General features: G+C 37.2%; 1 pseudogene across 1 annotated transcript; it reads right to left on the bottom strand.

Annotated features, from left to right (window-relative positions):
* Window positions 1-2173: 2173 nt before the first annotated feature.
* On the bottom strand, window positions 2174-7154 carry LOC147488289 (protein MAEA homolog; annotated as a pseudogene). Its single transcript, XR_015201285.1, has 6 exons — window positions 6758-7154; window positions 6405-6528; window positions 4134-4319; window positions 3095-3228; window positions 2597-2782; window positions 2174-2515 (listed from the first exon to the last, which is right to left on the bottom strand). The product of XR_015201285.1 is annotated as a protein MAEA homolog (transcript).
* Window positions 7155-8193: the final 1039 nt, after the last annotated feature.

Raw genomic sequence — 8193 nt, 5'->3', positions numbered from 1 at the left:
GACATTGGACAACAACTCCTAAGAATGTGGTTCTGAAGCTCAGAAGTTTGACAACAGGAGGCCACAAAAGCAAAAGTAGAGACATTAGTGACACAATAAATACCTAACCCACCACGACGTAATGGGAGGCCACAATTTATTTATTTTTTATTTTTTTTTAAACATGAAAATGGGTATTGAATTGGGAAGTCAAGAGTTATTTTGGTAGTTTACAACGATAAGGGTATTCAAAACATTTCACTGCCATGACCACGGAGATAATGGTCAAGATGTGTTGATTGAGACGACGAGTTTTGGTGGAGGGGGAGGTCTTTTGGAACAGGAATACCATTGTATGTTTTCCGTAATAAAAAGAATTTCTTTTGGAACAGGAATACCATTGTATGTTTTCCGTAATAAAAAGAATTTGGTATTCAAACTTATAGTTGGAAGTAAATACATTTAAAATAAGTAAACATACCATGGTTTTCTCCATAGTAATGTAGTTCCTTCCTTCAAGTAATATTTAGAAGAACTAGTAACACAAGAGCATATTCCTTTCAAAATGAGGGTCACTTATGGACTTACAGTTCCAAGACTGTTGAATTTTAATGAGGATATTGGATCATATGTGGAGAGGGAAGAAAGAAAAATTAAAAATCATTTTCCACCGTAGGAAGTTCACCAATTAAGCTGCAAAATTGAAACAAAATCCAGGCCGGGCCCCTGTGTCTTGAAAAGCAAGCAATTAGTTTGGGTTATGCAAATGGTTTATCTTGATCTCACGATTAAGCCTGTAAGTCCTGAATGTTGAGTTACTAGACAAAACGAATCCAAAACCAATAAGGCATCCAAGTTTGGGTAGGAGATCGACGAACTAGAATTGAATTTGTATTGTCCTAATTCTACTAGGATTCGGATCCAAGGTATCTCAGCGTCAATTTAAATGTTCTTTCCCAGCGTCAATTTAAATGTCCTTTAGGATAAACCAATAAAGCATTTATAGCCATAACAACATATAGATGTTCTTTCCTCGCGTTGTTGACTTAATTGCGAGAGATTGAGACCAAATCCACCAGCTGCGTACTCCTTTTGCTCTTGTGACAAGTTCGTTGCTGGAAACTTTGAGGTAACAACAAAAGGTGGGATGAAACGAAAGGTGTGGTTCCCCAGAGGTAGTGAGTCGCCTTCAGGTGCTCAAGCTAGATTAATAATGATACCTCACGAAAAGTACTTTTAGAAGTAATGTTTATGAACGTGTATATAGAGACATACAAGGAATCATGGAGTTCTTTTAAACCAAGAATTTCTAACAGGGATAAGATCATATCCTAATAAAGTAATAATCTCCTTGTTTGATGCAAAAAAGAGATCCCTACACCCTACTCAATGATGAGAAATATCAGGAGCAGTGGAAGCAATATATCATTTCCATGGTGATCTTAGGCAGAGTGAGAAGATCATTTAAGAAAAATGTGTCCAAATGAAGCATGTTGCTACACAAGTAGTAGACGCCAGTCTAGATCCAAATGAAAAATATTTCCGTTGCTCCACTCCTATGGAAATGAGAGAATGCTTGAAGAGACGGCTGGACGATAAGGTGGCATACACCTTTTCAATTGCAGGTCGTCCCACGGAGCCTTGAACTTGAGCTCGTAGATTGGGTGGGAGCTGTTATGGGGCAAGGAATTAGTATGTGCGATCAGTTAACTCTACAAGCCTTTTCAAAAGCCAAGTCCTGACTCTTGACTTTCTCAAACGAAAAAACTGTATATACTTGATCACACACGCAATTTATAGAATTATAGTGTAATGTTCTTTAAACTTTTGAGAGGTGAGAATATGTTATGGTAACAAAGCAATGATGAAAGGTCAACTACATCAGACACAGATCAATGCACCAACCCGAGGACCCTAGGAAACAAACTTACTGGAGATCGGGGATGAAGCACAATTTAAAGACATTTCCACGTACATGTACACATAGCTGTGCCCGTTCCGAACCATTTCTGCCCATTTAGGTTGGTCCTATGCAGGCATCAAACTTATAAACTCCTTTAGACCATATAATAAGTACGTTGTGAGTTTGTATCTGCTGAATTATGTAGCAACAAATTTGACATAGATTATTGTACGCCAATACAAGAATACCCTGAGTGTCCCACAGGCAATAACAAAATAGACAAGATCAACATTACTTTAATAATCGACTATTTTTATTAAGTTATTATTTATGAAACAGGAATGTATCCGAATGAAAAAATATACATACATGAAACTGCACTCTCATTTGGATGGAACCATTGGTCGTTTGGACCTATGAACCAAACATGCGTGAAATGGAGAAGGTCCTTCTTTAACAACACAAATGCTCAATCATTGGAGGCACATAATTTACAAACTTATCTAAGAGCAGATTTCACGAGGGGAGAGGTTATGAAATGAAAGCCTTCACAAGTTCTGAATAATTGCAGACCAAGCCTGTCCTTGGGCAAGTAACTTTGCCATCATTCTTCCTCGCCATTTCTTCAAGAGCCTGTGACAGAAATGATAAGAACATTAATCAAATTGTCAATGCCTCAAACGTACTTTTTTTACTTGAGGAAAGACCCAGGACCTTGGTGCTGTAGACGAACCATTAGGTAAGACCAGTGGTGGGTTTTCTGTATCCATCAGCTCTTTAGTAATGTAGCACACAAGCTTTGAATGGTGCTGTTTTGAGAATGGCAATGGATTGGCCAGCTTGCGGAAGCTCTCTTGTGACAGTGGATCTTCTTTTGTGCAATCTTCTTCATAACAGAACCTAATTCAGGTTAAGGAAAAGACAGAGAACTCTACCAAAACATTATAGGAACAATACTTTCTTTTTTAGGAAAAAAAAAAGCTCCAAAATGAGTATATGCCAGCTTTAACTACAGAAAAAACAAAATTCAAAGGAGTATATGCCAGCATTCACTTCATGATGAAAACATACAACAAAGATATGAGATGTTAGCCCTAACATAGAAGTTTTCGAAGCTAAAGTACTCTTAAGCGTCATAGAATTATTGAGAAAATAAGAAATATAAGAAGAAGAAATCAGGCAGCATATCTTTCTCGAAAAAGATTTGGATACGGAGTCTTTAGAGCAGACAAGCCTGCTTGCAGATAAATATTCAGCAAAGGTTCAAGGGTCATGCCGTATAACCTGCAAAATTCCTGCTTAAATTGCTCGACTAAATGATCCCATTGTTTCGGTTCAAATAATACCTAGAAAGATCAAGAGGAATCATTATACTACCTCCATTTAAAAATCTACTTTGCATATTATCTATGTCTAGTTCATCCTTGGTATACAACAAGATTTATATGGTAACTACAAAGCCTGAATGGTAACTACTTGGAAAAGATTTGCTGTGTTTCGCTAAAGACTACCCCTAAGAAAAATGGACTGAAATTTGTCTTCTTATAGCCTCAAAAACCTCATGTCAATTTAAATGCTTTATCCTAAAAGTGCCATCGAAGCTGCCATGTGATCCGGGTTTGTGTTACATCTCTACCAACTTTCGCAGAAAAGTCATTGGTCAAACTCCTTTTGACCACATGTCAATGCAACATGCTGATTTAGTTTGGCACGATCTCTCCAACATGGAGATTGTCCACTGAACAAAATAGCTCATTTAAAAATGTCTAATGCGGAGACTGGAGTTCGATCTTTGTGTGAAGAGACTAGTTTTTTTATATATATATATATATAATAACATAAATTTACACCAAGATTCCGTATTAAGCCCATCTAATTTTAGTTGTTATGGATGAATCATGAAACCACAGAAGACTTCCTAGGAGACATTCTATGGTGCATGTTTTTCAACGACGATACACTGTTAGTTGATGCGACTGCCCACTTTTTTTTATTTTTTTATTTTCTTCACCTACATGCACAAATATTGAAGTTATTAGCTGTTTATCCTCACGACTAGTTCCCCTGAAAGTAATCAGAAGTACGGAAGTAAATTTCTACCAATTGAGCAGTTAGATTTGTCTTCCTCTTGAGCAGATGACTGCCCATGATGTTTTTCAGTTAGCTATAAGTGAACAGAAGACAGATGCTCTCACTGCCTCCTGCTGCGGGAAATACACATACAAAGCCAACACCCTGAAAATGAAATTACCTTGTACATTGTGCACTCAGTATTACTCTTGAAGGCCAAGGTCGCCATGACACGCTGCAGCTCTTTCATATGGGTAGCTCCCCAGGGCGCGAGGTACTTCCGAGCATACGTGATAGCGCGTAAATTATTTTCAGCTCGTACAAGCTCAACAAACTCCTGAAGTCTCAGTTGAAATTCAAGCTTGCTCTGCTAAGAACAAACATCATCAGCACCTAACAAGTTCAGTAGTTACCAGTTACACGCATTGAACATGCAATGTGTAAAACTAAAAACATAACATACGTATTTCTGTCAGTGTCAGATATGAGTGAGAGCCTGAGGTGTTTAATATGACAATTGCAAAAAGCACCCTGAGATGGGAACAAGGTTATATATACTTCTGTAAACATCAACTTACACAAATACAAAAATATGTCCATACAGAAAAGATCAATCCAGGGTAAGTATATGAATATGGAGACTGGAGCTCGTTTGTCATGTGGAAAGACTAATGAGTTTCCATAAACACGCATTTGCACCAAGGTTCAGTATGAAGCCCATATCTATTTCATACGAGAAACATGCATACCCACATATCAAAAATGGAATGGCTCTAATACCACTTGATACAATCAACTAGATTGTATATAGATATGGGTTAATTCGAGGAAACCAAAGACCTATGAAATGATCTTCTATTGAGGGAATCAAACCTCCATTCACACAACTGTGCAAACAATTTCAACAATAATCGACTACCATTCTTAGTTAAAGTTACCACCTAAATAGAGGTTATATAATGTTTTGCAGCACTACATAATGCAAACACACCTACTTACAATAACTACCACAATTGACCAAAACACTAATCCACTAAGACTTTCACAACTAAACCACTAAGACTTGCTATATACAATAAAGATAGGCACCGACTTGAAACCAATTGGTAATAACTAATACGTGGAGAGGCCTCAAGACTTACATACTTTTACGCGTGGCTCAATATATCCAATGTGGGACTAAAAATCTCAACACGTCCCTTTATGTGTAGCATTAATTAAGCCTAACACGTGGACAAACATACTTGGGTTACATGGAGTAACAACAAGGCCTTTTGGGCCACATGCAATAGCGTGCTTTGATACTATATTAAAGATGGGTATCCAACTTAAAACCAATTGGTGATAAGTGGAGAGCCCTCAAGACTTATTGATGCACTAGTGTGCATATAGATATGAACATGACACCGAAGAATCACGAACTGGTTGCTTGTGAGCCACTACAGTTGTCGTGCCGGACTTGAAACTCACAAATTTGAGAAGGGAGTTGACAAGTTATCGCTTGTAATCACCCTGCAAATAATCAATAACAAAAACACAAAAAGAGAAAACCTTTCTCACACAAACACAAAGTTTATTAATCAACAACCAACTATAGCCAAAAGCCTACAACTCAATATATAGACTAAAATAACTATGAATTTAGAAGCTAGCCTTCTAATTCAATTATAGAAACTAAAACAACTAATTTTCGGAATGAAACATAAACCTAAAAACAACCTATGCTAAAAACACCAAAATAGCAATCAAAGATGCTTCTAAAACCCCTTAATAATATGTGAACCAATTAGGACTCAAAACAAAGGTTTCTAACCCTAGAATACATCACTTATATACTTTTATGTGTGGCTTAACATATCCCATGTGGGACTAAACATCTCAACAATATACTCAGCTATCTATGCTCAACTGATGGACACGCACATGTAGCAACATATCATAAGCCTAGAAACTAGGCAAAAGGTCTATCTGCCCCTAGGTGGTGTTTTGACTGCATAGCCTTAAGCTTTTTCTAGGTAAATTCTTTCACTATCTTTTATACAAATAACTATTTGTTGCAATTTATTTATTTGAATGTTATTCTATTGGACACAATTACAATGAAAATGCTTCAACCTTATCAACCTCCTACCTAGTGATATTAACTTTGACACTCCATTCTTTTCATCCCTTGCTCCCTTATATAGGTTTGATTAAAACCCTCGTCTGAATTCCCTTAAATTTACATGTTTTAACTTTTTTTTTTTTTTTTTTTTTGTGTGGGGTACTCCTAATGGTGTCATGATTTTATTAAAGTAAAGGAGTAAAGGGGTAAGGAATGGAACCATTTATCTTGGTACTCTGACAGTGATACAAGCAACTTCACTAAACAAGCGTGTTTTTTTTGTGTGTGTCAGTGTGGGGAGGGGTTGCTTTCATTTAGTCGCTAATTAGACAAAAGAAGTGATTATACCTTTGACTTCTTCAATCTGGATTTTGTTGTCGGCACACCAGGCCAAAGCAGGAGCCACATCTTTATTATGAAGAGCATCAATGACCTTTTTGGCTTCGTGGAAGACTTCAATATCAACAAGATCCTGTCACAAAAAAGTATATATGGTTATGAAATATTAGTTTGTTAGGGACCACAAAAATTCTTAAATAATTTTGTTGATAGAAAGTTAGATTTCTGACATCATTCCAACTGGATCATGCATTGGACCCATAATTATTTGGAAGTTAAATAAAAAGCATACTCAATAGGATGATAATAAAAAACAAAAAGAGAGAAGAAGAAGAGGGGGGGCACTCTCTCATGATGTGTACCATAGAGAATTTGCCAAGAACGTAACAAGTGAAGAGGCCATTCCTTGCAACTATAATGCCTTCAAAGTGCAATGTGCTTTGCGAAGCCAGACAATATCATTGTGCCATGAAGAGATACCAAATACGACTGCATGAAGGAGAGAAGAGACGAATGTTGTACATCAAGTACTGGAGGAGAAGATGCCAAACCTACATTGTAGCAGCTGTAAAAAAGAGAATGCAGTACACAAGTACCAACTGCAAAGAGAAGAAAATGCAATCCATATACAAATACAATCCATCCACAAAAGTTAAAGTTTTGCCAACCAATGCAAACAAAAGAGCTACCATTACTGAATGCTACTAATGGTAATGTCAAACCGATTTTAAGTGCTACCAAAACCAATCAACAGCCCATCCCTCCTTCCCCACACACACCCCTAAGTTCAACATCTTGAACAAAGACCAACCACAAAGGAAGATGGGCAGCAAACAAACAAAATAAATCCAAACAAGAGAACTCCACAATACTATGTCACTGCCATTACCACTCTTACTACCACTACCATTGCCAATCGATACTACCGCCACTGCCATTGCCAATGTTACTACCAAGCCATGCCATGCCATCCACTACCTCACTGCTGATTGCCAAATGCCTATTCACAAAACCACTTTTACCGGTCTATAAAAATAATAATAATAATAACAAATAACACTTTCCCCCAACTCACGAATGCTCAACTTTAAGTACAAACAAAATACCGAAATGCAATCCACCGAGAATGTGTGAAAACAAAAAAATTCACACATAAAGTGGATTACAACAAATATAGCGGTCCGAAAAATATACTACCAAAGGAGGCCACCTCCTCCACACTTAATCAGCATTTGATAGATTATCCAACCACGACAGACGACTACCACCAAACACCAAATACCAAAGACTGACTTCATTCCTTCTCAACGTCATATACCGATACGTCAAACATATCCCAACATCCAAAAAATTAAATGCAAATCGATAAGCAAGTAATCAAACCAACAGATTTTTCTTCGACTTATATGAAACCTAAATGGAAATCCCAAGTGCAATCCATGCTAACTACCACAGAGCAATACACTATTATTCTTGCAAAAGCACTTACCATAATAATCCTCTAGCCAAACGGCACCAATCCCCACTTAACCTGCGCTACTATTCCACGCAATGCTACTGCTTGCAAGTGCAGAATCCACACCAATTTTAATGTTCCAAAGAACTTATCAAACCCCAATCAGAAACTAAGAAAAGGAAACAACCAAATTGTTGTGACAATAGCAGCCAATAGGTACAGCCCAACTAATGCAATAATACATTATGATGTGACCAACAAGCAAACAAGAACGATCGATGCCATTATCACTCAATGAACTGATGAGGAGTAGTTGTAAGTTGTAAGCAATCAAACCCAAAT

This window comes from Coptis chinensis, chromosome 7 (genome assembly GCF_015680905.1).
Source record: "Coptis chinensis isolate HL-2020 chromosome 7, ASM1568090v1, whole genome shotgun sequence".
Lineage (NCBI taxonomy): Eukaryota > Viridiplantae > Streptophyta > Magnoliopsida > Ranunculales > Ranunculaceae > Coptis > Coptis chinensis.
The sequence above is the reverse complement of the archived record's forward strand: the minus strand, read 5'-3'. Positions and strand labels throughout refer to the sequence as shown.